At 38.1% G+C, this 7,399-nt stretch overlaps 1 long non-coding RNA gene across 1 annotated transcript; it reads left to right on the forward strand.

Moving 5' to 3' along the window:
- Window positions 1-5,505: 5,505 nt before the first annotated feature.
- On the forward strand, window positions 5,506-5,840 carry LOC119140895. The gene is made up of 2 exons (XR_005101777.1): window positions 5,506-5,551; window positions 5,612-5,840. It is a non-coding gene; the product is annotated as an uncharacterized LOC119140895 (long non-coding RNA).
- The last annotated feature ends 1,559 nt before the right edge of the window (window positions 5,841-7,399 follow it).

The raw sequence follows: 7,399 nt of genomic DNA on the forward strand, positions 1-7,399 counted from the left end.
AAAGGCATGATTGATGACTAACCTTGTCCTTAGATTGTACGTGAGGCTATTGCTTTTTAAAAGTGACACTTGTCACTTTTCTGTCTTTCCAGGAGGAGAAGAAAAATATATATATAATCTTTGTCAACATCAATTTTTCCTTCAGGTTTATTGCAATCATAAACTGTACTGCACAATGAAAAAATACAGTGTCACCTTGGGTACATCAAACTTGACACTAAAGGGTTAAATGAATTTCTTAGCTTAGCTTGATCCAAAAAGGAATAGTACCCACATGATACACGCCGCACAGATTAATACTTCTTTTTCTTTTCTTTTTCTTGCAATTGCAGACAAAGTTTGCAGGCAAACAATGGACATTGCATTCAGCTCAGCAGCACAAGGGTAATTTTATCAATAAGTTCCAAAGATTTGAAGGTTCTTTCAGTGGATGATTTGCAGTGCTAAGCATTGTGGCTCCAAAGAGATTCAGAGTTTGGTACGTAGGAGGTGGCAAGCCAGTCAGCTGTATTATCTTTGCCAAATATGGTGGAGTTGTCCTCACTGAGCCTTTTTTTAACTTGCTAGGCTAAGCATTTCCTTTTTCCTCTTCATTTTCTAACCCAGTCTTATTACATTTCTTTCTCTTTTTCTCCTTTATCACTCCCTTGGCTGTGCCACTGCGCTCTTCAACTCTACTGTTCTTTTAAAATTCTGCAACTACATAGATTTAAGATAAGAACATTGACAGAAGGACGGGCTGTTTATGTCTATATGGGAACTGGTGAGAAACTTTACAAGTTTCCATTTGTTTTTTTAAAGTAAAAAATAAATAATGCTTGAATACTTCTGGCATCAAGATGTAGAATATCTTGCATCCTGCAGTCTCTGCTACCTTCTGGAGGGAAACCAGTCAAACATCCTGGCTCAGAGAAAGTATATATTGAAAAAAGATTCTGCTGGAGGGAAAAACATCGGTTTATAACTAATGTAACAAAATGATGACTTTATATCACAGGGTAAGTATCCTGACAGTTCAGTTGCTTGCTTGCAATATTTTATAGGGGAGAGGCAAAACTGTTAATAGAACCTTGTAAGTTTGTAGCTGCTGGACTTGGATTCATTTAACCTTCTATTGCATGGAAAACAAAATGAAAAAAAAAGTAACTACAATTAGGGGCTTGATTCCCATGGCATTTTTGAGCTCCATTCTGAGCTTTCTACTAGGATCTATATGCACCTCCATTCATTTTTTGAAAGGTCAGGCATGCTATGAAAACTAAACACTTAAAGTGCATATTCCACTCCACACCTGCAAACGACTGCTAATGAATCGAAAATGTGGATGGAAAAAAAAGTTTTGCAGGATTCCAATGTTCACTTGCAGTAAATGTACATGTGAATGAGTGGCAGTCAAATGCAAAAATTACCTCCACTTCTACCTTTGTGTATGATTAATAGAGGACTTGAAAATGAAGCACTAGAAACATAACAAGCAAATTCCCTGCCCTGACAAGGCCCTGGATACCTAATAAAAAAAAATAAAATTTGCAGTAATGACTCCTTTACTTTGTTCTAGAATAAAGGCACTGCTCATTAACTGATGCTGCAGGCAAAGTGAGTAGGAATCTATATCAGACAAACTCTAAATAAGGAATCCAGAGGCTAGGAGATGTGGAAAAAGCATGAAATGAAGCTTCCTGAAAAAATTAGCCAGTTGTTAATGCTCTTTTTTGACTTCAAATTGCAGAAATAAACAAAACAGGAAAACCAAAAAAGAGACAGTGAGACGACAGTGCTTGTAGTTATTTCTATTCATAAAAGATTTTTAATCTGAGTCTGCATTTTTGACATTATAAGACTGACTTTTGTCCCCCTTTTGCTTCAAACGCTATGTATATAAAAATCAGCAACACCTTTCTATCCTGCCTGGTGCAGGAAACCTTTGACACCTGGGAAAAACTAGGAACAGGCTCATCCAGATGTTCTTCTTCCACAAGTCTGAGAGCTCACCAACTGGTTTATCTTAGTTGTCCTTCTATGCCTGAGCCTTTAGCGATGATCAGAAAAGAGTATATTCTGAATGAAAATATTTTGTTTAGATTCTGCTTAACAAGAACAACTCCTACTGCTATGTAAGAATTTGTGAACTTTCTTATAACTCTAGTTTTTCTTAAGTAGTTGCCTTTTGCAAATGGCTTCCCTTTCTTAATTCTTTAAAACAACTCCTGGAATTAATTTTCCAGGCATCGTCTCCAAAGTCTGCAAAAGATGTAAAGTCTGAAGGACTAAAAGCCCAGGGTCTGACCTGCAGCAGGTAGTTTTTATCAGACTGTTTCAAAAGCATGGCCCATAACTGACCAGACTGATGTTGTGGGCTAACCACAGTAGCAGAGGATGGCTGGTAAATATACCCAGTCAGTGAGCACATATAACATTGTGCTTTTATGTTAATGAGTGTGTGCATGTGTATGGATGGATTTATCATAAAATTATGGCACCAGTTGAAGTATTGTTTCTCGTTGACTATATGCAATGTTCAGTTTTGCAGTGTTGATTCTCTGTACCGATACGTTACATGCAAAACTTAAGCTACAAAGGTTTATTTAGCAATACAGAAAGCAAGAGTGAAAGTGAACAAGGAGCTTCACGAATTTGACATATAATTCTTCAGATATGATCAAAGAAGTCAATTTACTGGAAGCTCTACTAAATGTCAGGCAAAACAATTTAAAGAATTGGAGCTGTCGACAGAATGACACTTTCATTTTGAGGCAACTTTTAAGGTTTTGAAACTTGTTCTTTTTCCACAATGCATTGAAACATTTATTTTCCTAATGAACAATTTGGGTTTTGGATTCACTCCCAAAGGAACCTAGGCATTTATCTCTCCCTTTCAAAAAAAAAACCAAAAAAACAAAAAAAAAACAACCCAAAACACAAAACCAAACCAAAACCAAACAAAAAAGATTAAATGAAAAATAAAATTTACTTTGTTGAAAACTGTATTGCAATCAATGCACTTGTATATAATACTTCCATTTTGACAAAATGGCATAGTAGGATACAATTTAACATAATAAAATATGTTCTGACCAACAACTCTTCTCTTAAGAAAGCTTAAAAAAATATTCATTTGTTTTAGGAACAACATTACAGGGAACAATTAGACCACCATCTGAGAGAAGAAGTTATACAGCTGAAGTGAATGATATGTTTTAACTTCACAGGTTAGTTGGTGTCCCTAGGGGAGACCATGTTCTGCAAATACAGAGTCACAATTCTTGTCACAAGTGTGTGCTGAAGCTTGTTATGGGTTTCTTCTGGACCTTTCACACTTCTGCTTTCCACAGAAGGTTCATTTACCTTTTCGAGGCAGAACAGAGCTGTTTTTAGATTGTCTTGATTCCAATAGACACTGAGTCCCTTGAGTCTAAATTTGGATGCTTTCATCTAAGAAAATTTTTATCTGACTGGTTGGCAGTGAAAGGAAGAAAATGGCACCAGCTCTGAAAGGCTTCATGCCCTGTGTTTCATAGTTCATTAATTATTCCTTTCAGCAATTTCTGTACTACTTGTCTTTCTTATGTCCAGTTCCTTAATTAAAATTGCAAATGCCCTAACTGGTTCCTAACTGAAATCCAGGCACTTTGTAAGTTTGTCAATTTAAGGAATAATTTCTCATGCCTGATTAATTAATAATTGGGTATAATGTTGTTATATAATTATTTTATTCACAGATCAAGTATACAATGTTTACCATGAACACTCCAACGAGCTCTCTGTTTAGATAACTGCCTCTCTGTAATGCTTGCCCTTGGAGAACACCCACACCTGTCACTGGGTTGCTCCCCAGTATCTGCAGCTTGCAGCTAGTGTCCTGGCCTGCTTGCGGTATCCCACTTCGATTTGTTTTTTCCCCTTCTACATCTGATCCCCACCATTGTGGTGTTGCAGAATGGCTGTGTGATCACGGCCATGACTCCCTTAAAGATCTTTGTGAAACAAAGTTAGCGTAAGTTAGCTGAAGCAGGCCTTGCAGCTATGCTGAGGCATGCTGATAAGGAAGCTGAGAAAAACACTGACCTTGTGCCTAATGTTGTAAATAACTTTGAGGAATTCGCGTAGACAAGAGAGAAAAAAAAAAATGTAGCTAGCTATCCGCAGAAACTGCAAGTAGGAGGACGTATGAAAATGTAACCCTTTAGAGCTTAGCCAATCAGCAGATGACTAGTAGGCATAATTAACTGGAACTGTATATAAGACATAATCGTGCCGTAATAAATCGAAGCTTGCTTTATCACTCATATTGAGTCGGCTGCTTGCTTCCCCTCGCTCGTCGCATTGTGGGACTGTCAGTCCCTGCCCTACTGAGGCTATAGGATGTTTGGTTCCGGCCCCAACCAGCTCCGACCGGCCCAGCCATGGGCCGAACCAAGCTGGGCCCACCTGCGGGCTGACATCCCTGCCTGGCCTCTGCCTGTCCCCAGAGAGGCGCCTGATGCCTGTGACTGGGGCGGCCCCAGCTGCTCCCCAGCTGTCCTGCTTCTGGCTGGGATGGTGGGACAGGCCCTGGCTGCCTAATGCCCCGGGGCAGCCCCTGAAGCCCCCAGGGAGCCCTCAGCCCCTGAGGCACCACAACTGCGGGCACTGTGAGTTGCTGCATTTTAAAGGCTGTGGGTGGAGCAAGGTCGAATCTACCATATTTATTGAACCAAGAAATGAGCTTCTAGGAGCAGGAGCTACACCAGAGACAGATTTTCTAATGATGCGACAGAGCGGCTGTTTCTTCAGGGCTCAGCCTTACAGCCGGAGTCGGGAGGGGCCTGGGAGGACCTGTGGGACCAGGGGTGCTGGGCCACAGCCGCCCCTAGCCCTGGAAGGACATTGGCCCATGGCCTGAGGGAAAGGCTTCAGCCTCAACAGTGCAGGGCGGGAGAAACAGGAACCCCCCAGGCTGCGAGTTAACTACCGGACTACAAGATACTTCAGGGAGGGTTTCTTATATTTGTTCTGTTGAAACTGTTCCACTTAGTATGAATAATTAAATACTCATTGGGTTGGGGAGAGAAGGAAAAGTGATTCTGTACCTTACCAGTTAATTACATGAGGCAGTGAGTAAAATGTTGTGGTTTCTATTTGCAAATAGTTCCTGAAATAAGTTCTCTGATATTGGTTTATGTATGTTGAGATTCTCGTTACACTCCCTGAAGTTTAAATACCTATTGGCAGTGTGATTTCTTTTATTATTTTTATGTCCAAATGTTTGCATTTAGAGAAAAAAATATGTACAGAAATGTTGGGTGTTGGTAAAGAGAAGGTGGAGGATTATTTCTCTTTTTTGATTTTGACAATGAAAATAACAAAATAAGAAGAAACTGTGTACAAATAAAAAAACCCACATTTAGGGATATTTTTTTCCAGAAAAATCTTTACAGGTTAATGGACATGAGCTTATCAATTATATGGAAGAGTAGATAGTGTAAGAAACTATGGACTAGGGTATTGTTTATTAAGATTTATGTTAAGCCCAATGTAAAGATTAGGCAACAAAAGATAAGATAACCGCCAGGTGTCCAGGATGCCGCTTGTGAAAGATAAGATAACCGCCAGGTGTCCAGGATGCCGCCAGATGTCCAGGAACCGACAGAAACAGGACAGACAACCCCATATAAGGACATATGAGTGAAGGGTCAACACCTCCACTACTTCATGAACACGAAAGTAAAAAAAGTATAAAAAGGGACTGTTTGAACTGCTCAGTACGGCAGTTGGCGAAGCGCAGACTCCCCTGCCGTCCAGCGCTGTCTTTGCTCGTATTCTACTTGCTGTAATTAATAAAAATTTTAATTGGATTATGATCCATTGTGGTCTCAATTTATAACAGATAGTCTATGAATATTTTTAAAATTTTTTTCTTTGGAGATTCTGGAAATGAGAAACAGTCAAATTTAAAACAACCCAACAAAAAACCAAGCCAACAACAACAGGCAAACAAAAAAAAACTTCCATTTGAAAACCACTGCACAAACACATAGATTCTAGAACTAAAATATATTCATAAATTTATAAAGACTTTTATAACTTTATATTTTACATTTTTCACTGCCTTGAATCCTTTGAACTAACTTGAGTAAATATAGGTCTCAACTCAGCCAGGTTGTAAAGCTCACACGCGAGAGCAGTTATATCTGTATGTAACTGAGCACTTTATTAATCAGCTGAAGTTAAAAGGATTAAAATACACAAATAGATTTTAACACTTTCTTAGCTGAATGTAGGGAAACAGGATGAAACATTCAGTTACCAGGATCTGACTTTTCCTGGATTTTGATGCAAACTGAATTAGCAATCTTGATGGCATTCTCGATGAGCTAATCTTGTTTGAATTCATCCTGTTTCACATTATCTCTGTGGTTCCTAGATTGCCAGAGTTTATTGCCATAGATTAGACCAATGTAAAATCTTATGTGCATCTTATTGGCAGGAGCAGTGTGCAAGAGTCGCTATCCATAAACTTCTGTAGAGTTGCCAGCCCTCAATGCTTTAGATATAGGCAGCCTGATAGAGAACTTTACTCCAAAAGTGACCACCCTTGAACCTGGTATTAGGCTGCCACATCACTTATACTCCAGTTAAGCATCATATTGATCTATTTTTAACCTCATAAATAAAAGGTGTTAAAATTCACAGTTATTCCTTGAGGGATGATGCATTTAATAAAAAACTATATGAAAAAATTAAAAAAAATGGAATTTTAGATTGTTTCAAACTTTAACCCATTAGATAATAAAAGGTTGCTATTGTGTTGAATTTATGAAACAATAAAAATATTTCTATTTCTGAGCTAGCATGAACAATGTTTTTGAGAAAAAAATCAAAGGTTACAGAAAATAGGTCCTGTTTTGAAGTCCATGTTTTGAGACCATGACAAAACCAACATTTGTGGAACTTTTTGAAGTCAAAATCTATCTCTTAAAAAAATTGAAAAAGCAGAAATTTACCCTGGAGACTGTACTTTTATAACATGACTATTCCTCTATTTTCTGTTGGCTTTAATGAAGGAATAAAATTCAGTTTTGTAGTTTGGCTTTTATTCATCTTACCTTGGCGTTAGGCCAGTAACAAGTTGAAGTTAAAAGTTTTCTTGTCCTAGAGTGTATTCAGTGCAGAAGAACAGGTATATCTATCAACTCAATTTTTATCTAGGATACTCATCTAACTTTGAGAAGTTGGTGGGTTTTTTCCCTTTCTCTTCAGTGGGTGTACAGATGCTACCTAATTTAGTCATCTTATTGATTTAGCATTTCACATAAGATCTTGTTTAAATACATTCTATGTACCAAAGAATTGGTATGATTCTGTTTTAAGAAAAAGCTGACACTCAACAGTGGTTTTTTTGTTTGTTTGTTTGTTTTTG

The sequence above is a fragment of the Falco rusticolus genome, chromosome W (assembly GCF_015220075.1).
Source record: "Falco rusticolus isolate bFalRus1 chromosome W, bFalRus1.pri, whole genome shotgun sequence".
Taxonomy (NCBI): domain Eukaryota; kingdom Metazoa; phylum Chordata; class Aves; order Falconiformes; family Falconidae; genus Falco; species Falco rusticolus.